Below are 17,304 nucleotides of genomic sequence, written 5' to 3' on the forward strand. Positions count from 1 at the left end.
AAGGAGCCGAGGACAAGTTACTTTTTGCAATAGAAGAGGCTCGAACGGGGGTGTTCATGCCCAACAGAGAGAACGACGAGCTTACGTGCACCCTGGGAAATCCTGAACACCCGGGAAGAACACGAGGCAAAGGCGTTGTTCCATGGTATGAGGGGTTTTCGGACTGGAACACCGACTACAAAAGCCGTGCGAGAAGGAAGGTGGAGGAGGAGAAGAAAAGGAAGCTGGAGGAGGAGCAGAGGAAGCAGGAAGCAGAATGCCTAGAATCAAAGCACGCGGAGTTGGCACTCCAATTCCAGCGGCAGCAGCAGCAGATCGGGTCACTTAGCCAAGAAAGGGAGTCTCAGCAACGGCAGCAGCTAGCGGATGATCCAGCATTGGATAGCACCATCCTATCCATGCCGAGGAGCAGCGTGGTTCCGCCCCGGGTGAGGCACGGCTGCTGGATAGATACCCTGTGGATGACATCATGGAGAGCACTAATTGTGAGCTACACTTCAGAATGAAGAACATATCCATGAAGGTGGCGGACGCCGTTGCTTATACAAATCCCCTAGAAGCAACCTTCCATTGCAACCCGATTCCAGCTGGCTATACTCGTGTCGTGGTTGATGAAGTGGTGGACCAATATTCGGGGCTAGAGCTTGACATTCCTGGAGGTGACGAGGAGCACACACTGGGAGAGGCCAAACATCGTATCATCCTATGGAGAAAGGATTGCATCATCTTTCCATGGCTACCGACACTGTGCCAGCCGACTCCTCCTCGAAGTCCGCCACCACGTCAGCAGACTCCCGCTCCTCCAAGTCATCAGCCACCGCCTCAGCACAGTCCTACTCCTTCAAGTCTGCCAACGCGCCAGGCCACTCCTCCTCCTCCAAGTCCGGCACCGCGTCAGGCCACTCCTCCTGCTCCAAGTCTGGCACCGCGTCAGCCCACTCCTCCTCCTCCAAGTCAGCCACGTCAGCCGTCTCCGCCACCTCAGCAACATCGGAAGAGAGCCGCCGCAGCTATGGTGCGTAGCGGTACAAGTCGAGGTAGTACTGGAGGTACAGGCGGAGGCAAGCGATTTCAATATGGTCCAAGCCTCGCGCCTCTTCCGATGAGGCCTTACGACACGACCGACGAGAAAAATGAAGCCATGGTGAAGGCCCAAGTGGACGCCCATTTTGGGCCGAAACCGCCACCGCCACCAAAGGAGAAAGTGCTTGAGAAAGTCGTTGACCACTTTATTCGTATGGCTAAAAAACCACATCCCAAGCCTGTTGACTCAGACTATGAGCGCCAACTCATAAAGGCACATCGAGCACGACAACAGAAGGAGTTGAGCTCGAGCTCGAGCCAAGTAGCTGCCAAAAAGCGGGAAAACCGTTCCCCAGCTGGGAGAACAGGCGGTGCAATCGATCCCCCATTCATTGTACCAACACATGCGAGCACCGACGCCGATCAGCTCGTAATAACCGATGAGCATAGAAGGCAGGCTGCAGAGATCGGATGCACCGTAGAACAACTCCTAGGCTTGGAGCCCATGGAAAGTTTTAAAGAGGAGGAGCTAAAACAGAAATATGTCCGCGGCGAACCTCTGGTCAAGCCTGAGGAGGTCAAGAAGCTCTCAACGAGAATGTATGAATTGCATCAATGGTACATGGAAATTACCAAGACTACCAATCAAGAGTCCCTCATGGTGAAAGTCAAGGAAGAGCATTACTTCCATCAGCTAGCTCTGTCTATTGAGTATACAGAACTATTTCAGTTATTCAATCAAGACGCACTCGACAAATCTATCGTCAGTTTCTATTGTCTGTATGTGATTTCTTTCTGTAATTTAAGTCTCAAGCTAGCTGTAGTGCTCTTGTTGATCATTACCTGTAATTATCCTCACTATATTCTTTTTTGTTGTATTATGCAGGATGAAGATGTATGAAATGAAAAAAGCTGGACGCTATGGCATTGGGTTCATTGACCCAAATACCATTAATGAAGAGACATGGTCATATGCATGGTATAAAGAAGAAGTAGAGAAAAACATGCGAGAGTTATTGAAACGCCTCAATAGCAATCCAGATATACTACTTCCTTACAAGTTCCAGTGAGTCACACTGTCTTCTACTACAAATTCTGTTTTTGCTTACTAGCTAGATGTTAATAAGTGTATAGGGTTTAGGGTAGTTGATGAGTGTTATGCACATGCCCGCTTAATTTATACATGCAAACGTATGCGCATGTAGTTACCATTGGATCTAGTTAATCATTAAAGTTGAAGAAGGAACAGTTGAAGTACTGGACTCACTACTTAAAGAACCCATTGACTACTCAATCGTGAAGGGGATAGTCGACAGGTAATTTCAATCATTATTGAACTATATGTCGGCCTCTTTAGTTCGTCATTTCCTGATATCAACTAATTAATTACTCCTTTATTCATTTTCTTTGCCGGCGGGCAAGGCTTGGCAAAAGTACATCAAAACGGTTCCAGGCGAATGGAAACCAAAGCTGCATCGGTTTCGACCCAAGGTAGGTAATTAAGTATAGTACTAGCTAGCTACAATCTCTTTAATTCTAGTTTCAATGCCATTAAGTATCATGCTTGATTAATTATTATCTGATTGAATTCTATTCTCGTAAAGGCCATGAAGGAGGCACCTGGGACTGATTTATGTGCATACTACATTTGCGAGAACATTCGCATGATGGAGTCCGAAAGGACCAAATCTGATAGACAGCTCTGGGTACGTTTGCCAGAACACTATTCACAATTTTTACATCATTATCGATATCTAATCACACAACAACTAATACATGCATATTGATCTCCTTCTTAAAAGTTCAATGAGGTGCGGGATAGGCTCCTACCAACGGATCGCGTACGAGCAATTCAAGAGGAAATAGCGGGATTTTTGCTCGACCAGGTCATAGATCCCAAAGGAGAATACTATTACCCGCTACCGCAGTAATGCCTCCATGTAGGACAAATTGTATATGCCAAATTGTATATATATACATGTGTATATGTGTGAATGGTGGTGTGATACATTCGATGATATATATATTTATATGATCGGTTCTACGAGAAATTCAATTTATATATATATATATATATATATATATATATATATATATATGCATAACGTGTACAATATAATATGTAGTATCGTAAAATACCAGCAAATGAAAAAGAATTAAATGGAAAACACAAAATTAAAGGAAAAACAAATCATGAACCCAAAACCCCCCAAACCTTTTAGTACCGGTTGGTGTTACCAACTGGTACTAAAGGTCTCCCCGCCCCTGGCGCTGGCTCGTGCCACGTGGTGGCCCTTTAGTGGCGGTTCGTGCCAGTTACAGAACCGCACGAAAGGGCCTTACGAACCGGTGCTATATCCCGGTTCTGCAGTAGTGAGTCTTCGGATGTGCATAGACCATCGTCAGCTCAACGATGTTACTATCAACAATAAATACCCGCTCCCCAGAATTGATGATATGTTCGATCAACTGCATGGAGCTCAAATCTTTTCCAAGATTGATTTAAGGACTGGGTATCATCAACTCAAGATCAGGAAAGAAAATATTCCTAAGACCGCATTCACCACTCGTTACGGTTTATATGAATACACAGTCTTGTCATTCGGGCTGACTAATGCTCCTGCATTCTTCATGCATATGATGAACAAAGTGTTCATGGATTTCTTGGACAAATTTGTGGTGGTCTTTATCGACGATATTCTCATATACTCAAAGGGAGAAGAAGAGCATAAACAACATCTCCGAGCTGTATTGCAAAGGCTTTGTGACCACCAGTTATATGCAAAATTCAGTAAGTGTGAATTCTGGCTTAAGCAAGTCGGATTTTTGGGGCACATACTCTCTACGGAAGGAATAGCTGTGGATCCAAGCAAGATTACGGATGTGCTAAAATGGCCAGCACCCACGTCATTGATAGAAATTAGAAGTTTTCTAGGGCTTGCTGGTTATTACCGCCGATTCATTGAAGGCTTCTCCAAGATTGCTAAGACCATGACAGAACTACTCAAGAAAAACCAAAAGTTCATATGGTCAGAGGATTGTGAGAAGAACTTTAATGAATTAAAGACTCGTTTGACCTCAACAGCCGTGTTGACACTCCCAGACATCTATCAAAGCTTTGATGTGTACTACGATGCATCTCGAAAGGGCCTAAGATGCGTACTCATGCAAGATGACAAGGTTGTGGCTTATGCATCTAGACATCTACGACCACACGAAGGAAATTATCCTACTCATGACTTGGAGCTAGAAGCCGATGTGCATGCCTTAAAAATTTGGAGGCATTACCTTATTGGCAAGCGGTGTCAGATGTTCATCTACCACAAAAGTCTCAAGTACATATTCACGCAACCTGATTTAAATCTCCGACAAAGAAGATGGCTTGAGTTGGTCAAGGATTATGACCTTGGGATAAACTATCACCCAGGTAAATCTCACGTGGTCGCAGATGCTCTTAGCCGCAAGCCGGCCACAGTCAATGCATTAATGACATCTTTGCCTCCCGAGCTACAAGAAGAAATGGCCCAACTCAATTTGATCATTGTAGAGGCTGACTGCACCAATGTGATGATAGTCACTCCCACTCTTGAAGAAGAAATTCGCAAAGCTCACTCAGGAGATACGATCTTGCAACACCAAGTCACCCGGATAAAAGAAGGCAAGACTCAAGATTTCTTGATGGATGAGCAGGGTACGCTATGATTCCGAGGCTGAATATGTGTACCCAAAGTAGAAGAGTTGAGGGAGAGAATATTAAAGGAAGCACACGAATCCTCATACTCGATCCATCCCGGAGGTACCAAAATGCATGAGGACCTCAGACAAATGTTTCAGTGGGATGGAATGAAGAAGGATATTGCATACTTCGCCGCCTGCTGTGACATATGTAATAGGGTTAAGATGAAACATCAAAAACCTGCCTGGCTACTTCAACCTTTGCCCGTTCCACAATCGAAATGGGATGATGTCTGCATGGACTTTATCACCGTTCTAACCACCCCACGTGGAAACAACGCTATATGGGTCGTACTGGACATGCTGACCAAGGTGGCCCATTTTATTCCTATCCGGTCCACATACCGTGCAAATCAACTGGCTCAACTCTATGTGTCCCGAATCGTCAGTTTGCATGGCGTACCTAGAACTATCACCTCAGATCAAGGATCCCTTTTTACCTCGGCATTCTGGGCATTATGAGGACATGGCTACCATAGTTACACCCATATCCCCTGCTGTTTTACCTCTTGGAACAATTGCTAGAGCTCGCATACGCCAATTCAATTATCAGGTACTTTCATTTCTTGGTAATGTTTCTAGTATTCATGAGAATATGATGTTTCCTAACATAGATACATTTGTATTGCTTGCAATTGAAGGGCCTAGCATGGACAAGAAGGATGAACATTGGAGCATGGTCAAGCACGGAGATGAAGGTGCGTGCGAAGAGAACAAGAACGGAGGTTCAAGTGGAGATTTTCGGACTTCGAAGCCACCATGATGACATACAAGAAGATGGACGAAATATACAAGATGGCCTTTTATAAATTTCGTCCATAGCTTATTATTGGTGCTGTGACACCTTATTTTTTGGCCAGGCCCATGTAATTTCGAAATACTACTTCATAGGCTGTTTTTAGAGTCCATATTGTAGGGGAAACGAACCGGGAGGTCTTTTAGTCCCACCTTTCCAAGGGTGGATGAAATCCCCTCTCTTTTCCCCTATAAATATAGCCCTTAAGGCATCGTTTAGATGGGGGTTTTATTTAGTTAAAAGTTAGCCATCACTGCAACTTCGTGTACTTCGTTTGTGTCCAACGACCAGGCCAAGACCGCTTATGAAACCCCACCTTTATCAATACTTCATCCATATTCGCAATATTCAGATTACTTATTCATATTCTTGCTTGTTCTTCAATTGCTTGCAGGGATAGACCTTCGTGGTCAGGTTGATCGTGCTCCGGCATGGTCGATAACCTCTCGGAGTTGGTTTAGCGATTGCTAAGGCGCAACGTCGTGCATGTTTGTAGTCAGATCGTCAAAGTCGTCTCCACCAAATCGATAGTTATCATCTCATCGAAAGATTGGGACCGTTGCCTCTTTCAAGGGGTATCAGTTTTCAGGTTGCTCGGTGAGATTTTACAGTTTTTTGTAGTTTAGATTGCATCTGTTCTTCATACCTAGAGTCCAAGAAAAAGCCACAAAAAAGTTAGATTAGTTCATCATATCCGAGACAGTCTGAGCCTTTTCGCCATTGCCACTTAGTTTTTGCATTGTTGAATTTTCGGTTGAATCGTGTGTCGAGTCGCTGGTTTTAGTGTCTAGCTTTTAGAGTTTTGAGTTTTAGTCACGTCTTGTTCACGCCGGGACCGCTCAGACCATCAGCCGCTTCTTTGTCATCTTTCATTGCCACTTATTTTCCTTGCCACCGCGGCCGTCATCACCACCATAAGTCCGCTGTTATAGTTCATCGCCATCTTGTTGCATCTTGGAGAGATCAAAAAAAAAAGAGTGCAGATTGGTTTTGTTTTCGGAATTTTTCCTTGCTGCCAAAGGGTTTCAAGGAAAACAATTGCAAGTACGCAAGTATCCATCAGTTGGTTTCGTTGGATATTTTTTTCTTTGGAAGTTTTGTTTGGCCAAACAAAGGATTCTAAAAGGCAAGTTCTGATCGGCTATAGTGGCTAATTTTGTTGGGCAGATTTCATTGGAAAAAAAGATTGAAGGAAAGAAGGGATCGTCCGCAGAAGAAAAAGTCAAGTATTTATCTATTCTATAAATCCCTGATTCTTCGTGGTAAACAAGGAAGAAAAAAATCAAAGGAGGAAGTGTTGATCGTGTCTTCAGTTTGGACACTTTTTTTAAGGTAAAGCACATTCATTACTTAAACCAGGTTCGGAATGTCATTGGCTACAACATCTAGAATAAAATCTGGAGGCATCCCCACCCACACCTGGACCCTTTCATCACCTACACCAACCTTAGCTAGCTTGTGTGCAGCCACATTTGCTGAACGACGAGTCCACACCACCCTGAAATCAGTAAACTCTCCTAACAGCAGCTTTATTTCCTGCACCCAAGGACCGGTCGACGCCAAACACTTATCCTTACCATTGATCATCTTCACCACGCTTTGGCAATCCAGCTCTATACATATTCTCTGAACCTACTGCTCTCATGCAAGCTGAAGTAGCTTCAAAATGCCTTGATTTCAGTGCTCTCCGGGTCGTCGTAGTGAGGGAAAAAGTGGCAGGCCGCCGCCACAAAACCCCCCTGATGGTCGCGCAGAATTGACCCACCACCTACTTTAGCTCCTCGTTTGGCGACCGCCCCATCAACGCTCCCCTTGATCCATCCCTGCTCTGGTGCCTCCCACCGCTGCACCGTTTTGGCGACCATCGGCCTCTCTGGAACAACATGAGCTTCTCTCCATTGCTTCATGGAAGATAACACCCGAGTGAGGACCTCATGAGGGGAGGCAATTTTCTTACCGTCACGCGCCTCATTCCTTGCGAGCCACATGCCATGCTAGGCATGAATGAAAGCTTCTTTTTCTTCATCCTTTGCAGCAGCGAACCAGCCCAGTAGCCAGTCGGCCAGCTCTCGTTGGGACTGGAAATGATGAGGGGGATATGGTGCCCCCACCCCGCCTTCAGACCGCAGCAGCTCCCAAAAGAGCACGGAGTGCTGGCACCCCCAAAACCGGTGGTAGACCGTCTCCTCCCTGCCACAAGCGGAGCAGAACACACCGGGCTTGATGCAACGTCGGTGGAGCTCGAACCCGACATCCAATCCATTCCGCACCAGCCGCCAGGCATGAATCTTCGCCTTCCCCGGGGCGTCAGTATCCCACAACGCAAGGTAACCCTTGTGTTTTTCCACCGAGTTAGATGCCTCTGGCCGTCCAGAAGACATCCGCTTCATCGCCATATTGAGATGGTAGGCCGACCTGACCGAAAGGACCCCATTACGGGTGTAATTCCACGCAAGATAGTCCGCCGAACCAGGCCCGCCGAGCGCAATACGCTTGATATCACATGCATCATCAGCCGAGAACATAGAGTCCATGTGACGCCCCCGATTTGACCGTACACTAATCATGCACGCAAATGTGTACGATCACGATCAGGGACTCACGGGAAGATATCACAACACAACTCTACAACATAAATAAGTCATACAAGCATTATAATACAAGCCAGGGGCCTCGAGGGCTCGAATACAAGTGCTCGATCATAGACGAGTCAGCGGAAGCAACAATATCTGAGTACAGACATAAGTTAAACAAGTTTGCCTTAAGAAGGCTAGCACAAAAGTAGCAACGATCGAAAAGGCAAGGCCTCCTGCCTGGGACCTCCTAACTACTCCTGGTCGTCGTCAGCGGCCTGCACGTAGTAGTAGGCACCTCCAGTGTCGTAGGAGTCGTCGTCGACGGTGGCGTCTGGCTCCTGAACTCCAACATCTGATTGCGACAATCCGATATAGAAAGGGGAAAAGAGGGAGAAAAGCAACCGTGAGTACTCATCCAAAGTACTCGCAAGCAAGGAGCTACACTACATATGCATGGGTATATGTGTAAAGAGGCATATCAGTGGACTGAACTGCAGAATGCCAGAATAAAAGGGGGATAGCTAGTCCTGTCGAAGACTACGCTTCTGGACATCTCCATCTTGCAGCATGTAGAAGAGAGTAGATTGAAGTCCTCCAAGTAGCATCGCATAGCATAATCCTACCCGGCAATCCCCTCCTCGTCGCCCTGTTAGAGAGCGATCACCGGGTTGTATCTGGCACTTGGAAGGGTGTATTTTATTCAGTATCCAGTTCTAGTTGTCATAAGCTCAAGGTACAACTCCGGGTCGTCCTTTTACCGAGGGACACGGCTATTCGAATAGATAAACTTCCCTGCAGGGGTGCACCACATAACCCAACACGCTCGATCCCAATTGGCCGGACACACTTTTCTGGGTCTTGCCCGGCCTCGTAAGATCAACGCGTCGCAGCCCCACCTAAGCACAACAGAGCGGTCAGCACGCCGGTCTAATCCTAAGCGCGCAGGGGTCTGGGCCCATCGCCCTATGCACACCTGCACGTTGCGAACGCGGCCGCGAGCAGACCTAGCAACCCACACGATCACGGCGGTTACGTCAAAGCGGTCCAACACGGCGCGCGCCACTCAGTCGCTGACGTCACGAGGGCTTCGGCTGATACCACGACGCCGGGATACCCATAACTACTCCCGCGTAGATGGCTAGTGCGTATAGACCAAATGGCCAGACTCAGATCAAATACCAAGATCTCGTTAAGCGTGTTAAGTATCCGCGAACGCCGACCAGGGCCAGGCCCACCTCTTACCTAGGCGGTCTCAACCTGCCCTGTCGCTCCGCCACAAAGATCCACTTGCGGGTACTCCTACGAGCCGACCCGACTTTAGCCATCACATGTGTCATGTATATAGTATATAAGTATATGCCCGTGATCACCGCCCAGGTGATCACGGCCCGATAGTATAGCACAGCAGACGGACAAGAATGTAGGGCCACTGATGGAAATCTAGCATCCTAGACTAAGCAGATAGGATTGCAGGTAAAGGTAACAACAGTAGTTAGCAAGGATAGGCTATGCATCAGAATAGGATATCGAAAGTAGTAACATGCTACACTACTCTAATGCAAGTAGTAGAGAATAGAGTAGGCGATATCTGGTGATCAAGGGGGGGGGCTTGCCTGGTTGCTCTGGCAAGTAGGAGGGGTCGTCGACTCCGTAGTCGAACTGGGCAGCAGCAGTGTCGGTCTCGTAGTCTACCGGAGAGAAGAGGGGGAAGAAACAGTAAATACAATGCAAACATAAGCATGACGATGCGTGACATGACAGTGAGCGGTGCTAGGGGTGTCCTAACGCGACAGTAGGTGGTACCGGTGAAGGGGGGGAACATCCGGGAGGTATTCCCGATGTTTCACGTTTTCGGACAGACGGACCGGAGGGGGAAAGTTGCTAGTTCGATAGGTTAGGGAGGTGTGGTGGACGAACGGACTGCGTATTCGGATTCGTCTCGTCGTTCTGAGCAACTTTCATATAGAAAACATTTTCATCCGAGTTACGGTTTAAAAGATATGAATTTTCAAAGTTTATTTGAATTTCTGGAATTATTTATATTAAGCAAAAATGAATTATGACGTCAGCATGAGGCAATGCTGACGTCAGCAGGTCAACAGGTCGGCTGACCAGTCAAACCAGACAGGTGGGTCCAGTGGGACCCACCTGTCATTCACTATTTAGGTTAATTAGGGTTTAGCTAATTAATTATTATTTAATTAAATTAAACAGGATTAATTAACTTAATTAATTTATTTATTTAATTAATGAATTAATTAAAATTATTTTTATTTCTTTATTTATTTATTAATTAATTTTTATTAATTAATTTAGTATTATTTTTCTTATTATTAATATTTTATTTATTTTAATTATTTATTAATTAGTTTTTTGTTTTATTATTATCATTATTATTATTATTACTATTATTTATTTATTTATATTTTAATTTTATTTATTTATTTTTATTAGTAAACGTTCTGGCGCTGGGGGCCCGTTTGTCATTGGGCCAGGGGGTCGGGCCCAGTGGCCAGTAGCTCAGGTGGGGCTAGGCCCACCTGGCGGTGGCCCAGAGGGGCGAGGCCCACTGGCAGTGGCCCAGAGGGCACTGCGGCTACGGGCGCAACGGCGTAACGGCGTCGGGCGTCCGCCCGAACGGGACGGCGAGGGGGCGCGGCGGACGAAGGCCGTCGGGGCGCGCGCGGGCGAGGCTCGCCGGCCGGAGCAGCGCCGCAGCAGGGGACGGGCAGAGGCGGCCACGCGCGGCCACGGGCGCGTACGGGGGCGAGGTGCGGGGCGAAGCCAGAGGCCAACGCCGGTGGGAGGCAACGGCGGCGCGGCTCGCGCGGGCGCGCGTCGGTGCGGTCGGGCGTGGGGAAGAAGCTGCGAGGGGGGGGGGCGCGGTCGAGGCTATGGGCCTGCCCGCGACGGCGAGGGCGCGAGGACGAGGGGGGGCAGGCGGGGCGTGGCCGATGCTGGCGCGCGGTCGGGGCGCGCGCGGGCGAAGGCCGTGCGGGCGCGCGTGCGTGGCCAGGCGCGGCGGGGCGCGTCTGGGCGCGCCGGAGCGCGAGCGGGGCGGCGGTGACCGAGGGGAGAGGGGCGGGCGACGGAGGCCGGTGGCCTCACCGTGGGATGCAGGGTCACCGCAGTGGGGGTCGAGGGGGAGACGGGGGCGACGGCGATGCGGTGTCGAGGCGCAGGCCGGCGAGGAGGAGGAGGCAGGCCGGCGATGCAGTGCTCCGGCGAGGCGAGGGCGCGGGGTCGAGCGCGACGGCGACAGCGACGGCCTCCTCCTCGATCCAGATCGGGGGGCAGGGGAGGGAGGTGAGATATTTCGGGGGGGAGAGCGAGTGGGTAGGCTGTCGGTGGGGGGGGGAGGGGATAAGGTGAGGGGGGTTGGGCCGGCCGGCTGGGCCTGGGGTGGCCCAGTTGGGCCATGTCCAGTGGGGGGGGCTTTTGTTCCCCTTTTTTTGTTCTGTTTTCTGTTTTGTTTTGCATTTTCTTTTATTTGTTTTCTTTCACCCTTTTAACCCATTTTAAAATACTTAGGCATTTTCTAAAAAGGAGTTTTCTCCACAATAATTACCAGTGTATTATTTGGCACCCATGGAACATTTTTGTTTAAACTTTTGAAAACTTTTATTTTTCACTTTAATTATATTTGAAGTTTGAATTAGGAGTTTGAAAGAAAGGTGATTCCAATGTGATCAAGCCCTGTTTAGCAACGTGATTAGCTTAATCACAGAGAGTTACTGTAGCTTGATTCTCGGGGTGTTACAGTCCATTTTGGCATCATCCTAGGTCGTACCATCAGGGGTAAGCAAATCAGCCACTTTGGTTATTCCGGGGATGTAAGTCTGGCCCAGTGGCCTCATACTCCCCATCCGTGGTATCCAGTTGCTATGGTGAATGTTAACCCCTGATCCATCACCAATACGCCAAATAGAATCCGCACGCAACAGCTCCCTCCCATGAATGATACTTTTGAAAGTGAAGGAACCAGCTGCAGGGCAAACCGCATTCATGATGGAACAGTCCGGATAGTAGTGAGCCTTGAGAACACGAGCACACAAAGACGTTGGCTGTTGAAGGAGGCGCCACGCTTGCTTGGCTAACAAAGCTTGGTTGAAGGCCTCTGGATCTTTGAAACCCAGGCCACCCTCCTTCCTAGCCTCACACATCTTGTCCCAAGAGATCCAATGCACCTTCCTCTCACCATTAGTTGCTCCCCACCAAAATTTTGACGAGATAGATTTCAGGTTCCGGCACATTTTCTTGGTAAGTTGGAAACAACTCATGGTGTGGGTCGGTGTAGCTTGAAGAGAAGATTTCACTAGCACTTCCCGAGCTTTCTTGGATAGGCCCTGCCCCTTCCATCCACCAACTTTGCCTTTAGAGCTCTCTACAACGTGTTTGAACGCTCCTTCCTTGGACCTCCCCACCCATGTGGGGAGCCCCAAATATCTCTCACTAAGAGCCTCCGAACTAATGCCACAAGTTTACTGTAGCATGATTCTCGGGGTGTTACAAATCTCCTCCACTACAAGAAATCTCGTCCCGAGATTTAGGAGGTAGAAGGAAACAGTGTGGGGTATTCTTCGCGCAGACGATCCTCTCGTTCCCAGGTGGCCTCATCTTCAGAATGGTGCGACCACTGGACTTTGAGAAACTTGATCGCCTTCTGACGTGTGCGGCGTTCAGCTTGGTCGAGAATGCGGACCGGATGCTCCTTATAGGAGAGGTCTTGCTGCAATTCGAGCACTTCGTGATCCATAGCTCGGATTGGATCCTTGAAGCAACGGCGGAGCTGTGACACATGGAACACATCGTGAACCTGAGAAAGGTTCGGCGGTAGCTCCAGTTGGTATGCCACTTTTCCACGCCTTTCGAGAATAGTGAATGGGCCAATATAGCGAGGAGCTAGTTTGCCCTTGATCCCGAAGCGGTGAGCACCCTTCATAGGTGTGACTCGAAGATAAGCCTTTTCGCCAGGTTGATAGACCATGTCTTTATGATGACGGTCATACTGACTCTTCTGACGTGACTGAGCAGTCTTGAGATTCTCGCGAATAATGCGGACTTGTTCTTCGGCATCTTGGATAATATCCGGTCCGATGAGTGGACGTTCCCCAGTTTCTGACCAGTTCAGGGGGGTTCGGCACTTTCGTCCATATAACACTTCGAAGGGGGCCATCTTCAGACTAGCTTGATAGCTATTATTATAAGAGAACTCAGCATACGGGAGAGATTCCTGCCATTTCTTGCCGAAGGAAATAACGCAAGCTCGAAGCATGTCTTCGAGAACTTGATTGACGCGTTCAACTTGTCCTTGAGATTGAGGATGAAACGCAGTACTGAATGACAGATGAGTTCCCATTGCTTCTTGGAAACTTGCCCAGAATCTTGAAGTGAATAAGCTGCCACGGTCTGAGCTGATAACCAATGGAATACCGTGGAGTGAAACAATCCTGGACATATAGAGCGTTGCCAACTGGCTAGCAGTGATCGTTTCTTTGACTGCCAGAAAATGTGCAACTTTGGAAAGTCGGTCAATGACGACAAGAATAGCATCATTACCTTTCTGTGATTTGGGAAATCCAGTGACGAAGTCCATTTCAACATGGTCCCATTTCCATTCAGGAATAGAGATAGGTTGCAGAGTTCCAGCAGGCCTTTGATGTTCTGCTTTGATTCGACGGCAAACGTCACACTCAGCAACATAACGAGCAATGTCTTGCTTCATATTAGTCCACCAGAATCTCTGACGGATATCTTGGTACATCTTTGTACTACCAGGATGGATACATAGAGGCGTATCATGAGCTTCTTTCATAACTTCCTGTGTCATATCCAGGTTTTTCTCTACACATGGCACCACTAGGCGGCCCTTGAAGTATAAGGTGCCATCTTCAGCAATAGAGAAGAATGAGGGTTTTCCTTCTGCGAGGTAGCGCTTAATCTTATGGGCTTCAGAGTCATATCCCTGTATTCTCTTGATGGAGTCCAGGAGATCTGGTTCGACGACCAGGGTATTGAGGGAACCCTGGGGAACAACACGGAGGTTCATCTTGCGGAACTCCTTAGGAGGGGGAGCGAGTGCACCCGGAGGAACAATATGGAGGTTCAGCTTCCTGAATTCTTCAACAAGCGAGGGCTGAACTTTATGAACCTGGAGGTGGTTGCAGTAAGACTTGCGGCTCAAGGCATCAGCCATTACATTAGCCTTGCCTGGAGTATAGGAAATACCCAAGTCAAAGTCTGCAACAAGCTCCATCCATCTCTGCTGACGGAGGTTCAGATCTGGCTGAGTAAACAGATACTTCAGACTTTGGTGGTCAGTGAAGATCTCGCAACGATTACCGAGAAGGTAATGTCGCCACTGCTTCAGCGCATGTATGACAGCAGCAAGTTCGAGGTCGTGAACTGGGTAGTTCTCTTCGTGAGGGCGCAATTGTCGAGAGGCATAAGCAATCACTTTGCGGTCTTGCATTAGGACACAGCCTAATCCTTGACGGGAAGCGTCGCAATAGATGACGAAGTCCTTCTTAGTATCAGGTGGAGCTAGAACTGGGGCAGAAGTCAACTTGTCTTTGAGTGCCTGGAAACTTTCCTGACATTTGTCTGTCCATTGGAACTTGACGCCCTTATGTAACAGGTTAGTCAGAGGCCTGGCGATCTTGGAGAAGTTCTCGACAAATCGACGGCAATAGCTGGCGAGACCGAGAAAACTTCTGACTTGCTTAACGTTCTTGGGAGGAGTCCAATCAAGAATAGTCTGAACTCGCTCGGGGTTGACGGCAATACCATCCTTAGAGATGACATGCCCAAGATAGGTTACTTCCGGTAGCCAGAATTCACATTTGGAGAACTTGGCATATAGTTGATGTTCTCGTAGCTTTTCCAGCACGAGTCGAAGATGTTCAGCATGTTCTTCTTCGTTCTTGGAAAATATCAGGATATCATCCAGATAAACCACGACGAACTTGTCGAGGTAATCCATGAATATGTAGTTCATCAGACGAGAGAAGGTGGCTGGAGCATTGGTTAAACCGAAAGACATGACGGTGTACTCGTATGAACCATAGCGAGTCACGAAGGCGGTCTTTGGGATATCCTCTTCGCGAACACGGATCTGGTGGTAGCCCAACCTCAAGTCGAGCTTAGAGAACACTGACGAACCCGCCAGTTGATCATACAGATCATTGATCCGAGGAAGAGGGTATTTATTCTAAATGGTAGCTTGGTTTATAGGACGGTAGTCTTGAACTAACCGGTTTGTCCCGTCCTTCTTCTTGACAAAGAGAGAAGGTGCTCCCCAAGGAGAGCAACTTGGACGAATGAATCCTTTGCGAAGAGACTTGTCGATTTCCTCCTTAAGCTCAAGGAGTTCATGCGGCGGCATCTTGTAGGGTCGCTTGGCTATAGGAGTGGTGCCTGGTTTCAAGTCGATGATGAATTCGACAGCTCTAGCAGGGGGAATCCCTGGAAGTTCTTCAGGGAAGACGTCGAGGAATTCACGCACGACGGGAATGTTTTCAATGCCCTCGAGTGGTGCAGCGTTCAATGCATTCAATGCATAGAGCCTTGCCTCGGCATTTTGCACCAGATGGGCTTGGTAAGTAACTATCTCATCTGAAGGGTGTAGCAGATGGACGGTCTTAGTGGTGCAAACGATTGAAGCAGTATGCGCTTTTAACCAATTCATTCCCAGAATGAGATCAATGCTACAGGACTTCAGTACGATGGGAGAGACAAGAAATTCCAGTCCTTCAATTTCAACAGTAACATCGTGACTAACCATAGTGGTTTGACATTGGCCCGCAGGGGTGTGTACCACTAGCGGAGTGTTTATCTCTTCGTAATTAATGCCATGCAGGAATGCAAATTCTGCTGAAATGAATGAGTGGGATGCTCCTGTATCAAATAAAACGGATGCTGGTACTGAATTTACGAGGAGTGTACCCATCACAGTAGCAGGCTGGTCTTGAGCTTCGCTGAGATCAACGTGGTTGGCATGAGCACGACCTTGAGACTTAGCATTGTTGTTGCGGGGCTGGTTGTTACCACGGCCAGCTGCTGGAAGGGCCAGTTGATTCTGGTTCTGATAGCAGTTCCTGGCAAAGTGACCCGGTTGACCACACTTGAAGCACAGACCATTATCGGGAGTGGGAACAGGAGCCCCAGGTGGGGGAGCTGGTAGCTTTGACTGCTTAGATGGTGGAGGAGGCAGACGCGGTGCAGCATAAGATTTTCTGGGAGCAGGTGCATTTGGACGATACATGCTGTTTGGGATCCATATCTTACGCTTCTGGGAGGGCGAGCCCGAAGATGAGCCCGTGTCACGGTTGCGCCTCTGAGAGCTCTGGTATTCCTGCAGACCAGTTTCAACATTGATGGCCTTGTTCACCAAGGTGGTGAAATCAGCAAAGTCATGCACTAGAAGTGCGAGCTTGATGTCAGCTTGAAGGCCATCACGGAACTTCTCATGTCTGCGTGCATCAGTTGCAATGTCTTCTTCAGCATAGCGGGACAAGTCCAGAAACTCCCGCTGATAAGCTTCGACAGTTTTGTTGCCTTGGATGAGGTTGCGGAACTCACGCTTCTTCCGGTCCATGACTCCCTGAGGAATGAAGCGGGCACGGAAAGCAGCTTGGAAGTCTGGCCAGGTGATGATTGTTCCAGCTGGCAGAGTACGCCTGTGGCTGTCCCACCATTGAGCTGCGGGTCCCTTCAAGAAGAAGGAAGCAAAATTGACATAGCTGGCAGGGGCTACATCAGCAGACTCCATCTCATAGGTGATGTCACGGAGCCAGTCATCAGCATCCAGAGGCTGAGTTGAGCTGCGGTAGATGGTTGGGTTGAGGCATATGAAATCTTGAAGAGTCACTTGAGCTGGCTGTTGGTTCAAATTGGGGCGAGGAAACTGAGCCATCATATTTTCCATGAATTGGCGGTTCAGTTCGAACTGTTGGATCATACCAGCCATGTACTCAGGTGGTGGTGGGGCATCGCCACCGCGACCATGACCACCTGGTCTAACCTTCCTGCTAATATATAACAGGGGTAGTTCAGCATTGAGAAAATTTGCAATGACAAGAATCATTCATGATGAAACATGCATAATTGAAAGGAGCACGATAGCTACTACATAGTAGTCGGCATAGTTTACAAAAGGGGTCATGCATAGAGTTC

This window comes from Aegilops tauschii, chromosome 4 (assembly GCF_002575655.3).
Source record: "Aegilops tauschii subsp. strangulata cultivar AL8/78 chromosome 4, Aet v6.0, whole genome shotgun sequence".
NCBI classification, from domain to species: Eukaryota; Viridiplantae; Streptophyta; class Magnoliopsida; order Poales; family Poaceae; genus Aegilops; species Aegilops tauschii.